Below are 2,605 nucleotides of genomic sequence, written 5' to 3' on the forward strand. Positions count from 1 at the left end.
AGACAGAGAGAGACAGAGAGAGACAGAGAGAGAGACAGAGACAGACAGAGAGACAGACAGAAAGAGACAGAGACAAAGAGACAGAGACAGAGACAGAGAGACAGAAAGATAGAGAGAGACAGAGAGATTTGTAGAAAAGAAGATAGAGAACACTTCTTACCATATTGGATGCTTAATGTGTCTGATAATCACAGTCTCTGAGATAAATGTTTTTATCATTTCTTCACAGAAAAAGAAATGGAGGCTCCGAAGTTATATGGCAAGTTAGATCCAGAGCTCTCCTTGAGTCTAGAACTGACCCTTGAAGGTCCCTGCTTTTCTTTCTCCATGAATGAGTGAATGACTGAGGTTGCTGATAGATCTACAAGAGAGGCTGTCTTAGCAGGATGTAGGCCCAAAGACCAAATTGTATTGATCTGTAGAAAATGGTCTGTGGTGTTATCTCTTACACACCTGAGTCTATGGATTAAGTGATATAGGACTGCCACATAAAGAATGAATAAGCTGAGAGGAGATAGAGTGCTGTTGAAGGAGTACACAGAAATCTCCTAAAACTCTAAACTGAATAGATATCCAGGCCCCAAGAGAGACAAGAACCTGGTATAGACTTAGCAGAAACCAAAACATCTCCTGTCTCATGTTCCGCCACACACATATCTCTACTTCTCTCTGCAATTTTGGGTCTCCTCTCACACTCTGTTAATATGGGTTCTTCTAGTCAATAACACATGCTTGAACCCAACATAGCTGCCCACATCCACTCTCTTTGGAGACCTATGGTCCAGCTTCAGTCTGTACCTTTCACCACTCCATCAGCTCTGAAGAAAACAAAGCAAAAGCAAAAATATTAGAATGACAACAGTGTAAAGTTTATGAAGAAAATTCCATGTCACAGAGACATGTCACTTTCAATTAGAGTATTTTCTTAGACTTTTCAAATAATTTTGAATGATTTTTTTTTACAATGCATCAAATTCAACAAATGGTTATTTCTTAAAGTTTGGTTGTAGTGTGAAACTTGAAAAATCATAAATGAACTTATTGTTACATTGAAACTCATTTGGGGCTGGTGAGATGGCTCAGTGGTCTAAAGCACCTACTTAGAACAAGCTTAACAAAGCACAGGGACCGCGGTTCAATCCCCCAGCACCACATGCCAGCCAGCCCCGCCCCCTGGTGGGCTGAGCTGGCCACACACACACACACACACACACACACTAAAATAAAATAAAAACACTTTAAAAAAAAAAAAAGAAAAGAAACTCATTAGTCTATCTTACACACTGGTAGATCTTTCACCCATTCATTTATCATTTGAAAAATATTAGTCAACTCAGTTATGCATCACAACTTCCTAGTGTTAACATATTTCATATAAGTATATTTCATATCATCACTGATCCCATCAGAAAAGTATTAAGTATTACAAAGCTTCAAGCTCACAGTAGAAAATACAAGTTTTTCAGAGTTCTATTTTTTTGGAGCTGAGGATACCCTTCATGATGGAAGTGAAAGCCTAGCATAAACAATTCCCTGGGTCTAATTCTGAGTGCTGAAAAAAAAAAAAATCGGAAACTCTGATTTTATCCTGGCAAAATTGCTATTGGTTGTTTTTCTTGAAATGACAGGATCACACCATCATTTCAAGAAATACCTAGCAAGTAGCTAGATTTGAGAAACCATACTTCATTTTTTCATGTAATAAAGGGACCCTTAAAGAAAGTCATTTGTTTAGATAACAACTCCAAAAAACACCAGTGGTTCTCCTAACCACCACCTCCAGGATTCAGTGCAGGGGCTGTATTCAGACATCACATTTCATCACACAAACTCTTAGGCAGGTACTCAAGGGCCACAATCTAATAGTCGGATGTGAGAGTAATCTGGCTGTGACATCTGTCACTCCGCTGATCTCCAGGGTTGATTCAGCTGATCTGGCTGGCTAGGTGGGTGTCCCCCTCCTCCCTCAAGGCTCCATGTGCATCACTCCAAAAGCTGCATGCTCTGTTGAAAGGACGACCACTCCCAATAGACGAGGACTATTCCCCCGATCAAGGGTATAAGAGTAGCTGCGCTCCCCTGCTAGGCCTTCCAAACAAGCTTGCAAGATGTAATAGTAAATCATTTTCACTGCCTTCTCCAGGACTTTTTCTTAAGTAAAACTGGCTTTTGTTTTCTTTCCTCTTTCTGTGAGTGTATGTAATGAGAAATACAAGATCTGTAATGAGTGCTATTGTTTTGCTATTGCTGTCACTAAAATGTCATCCTTATTACCCATCAGTGCTGCTATTCCATCACCTTAAAAGCAAGTTAAAACAGAAACAAACAATAAGGCAAATATCTTCTTAGCACTATTATGAAAATGGTTTTGACTTTCAGGACCCCATGACCAAGTATCAGAGACTCCTAGGGGGCCTTTTGGCCACATCTTTAGAAGTGCTGTTCTAAACTATTTAAATACAAGCAATTTGGCTTTGATGCCAATTTCCTTTTCAGGGCAGAGAAAACCTCTATCGCCCAGCTTGGGTTAGCTGTCTGTCCCTGTCCCTCCACTTGGCCAGGTGTATAATCATGTGGGACAATGTTCACTTAGCCAGGATTTTTG

At 40.0% G+C, this 2,605-nt stretch overlaps 1 long non-coding RNA gene across 1 annotated transcript in view; it reads right to left on the bottom strand.

Annotated features, from left to right (window-relative positions):
- LOC111815847 overlaps positions 1–2,362 on the bottom strand; it is a 4,494-nt gene extending 2,132 nt beyond the window's left edge. The window contains exons 1-4 of the long non-coding RNA XR_002820466.1: positions 2,353–2,362; positions 2,132–2,134; positions 650–662; positions 154–155 (exon numbers count right to left, since the gene is read on the bottom strand). This is a non-coding gene — a long non-coding RNA (uncharacterized LOC111815847). The remainder of the gene's footprint in view (positions 1–153; positions 156–649; positions 663–2,131; positions 2,135–2,352) is intronic.
- Positions 2,363–2,605: the final 243 nt, after the last annotated feature.

The sequence above is a fragment of the Octodon degus genome, unplaced genomic scaffold (genome assembly GCF_000260255.1).
Source record: "Octodon degus isolate 3935 unplaced genomic scaffold, OctDeg1.0 scaffold00022, whole genome shotgun sequence".
In the NCBI taxonomy this organism is placed as follows: domain Eukaryota; kingdom Metazoa; phylum Chordata; class Mammalia; order Rodentia; family Octodontidae; genus Octodon; species Octodon degus.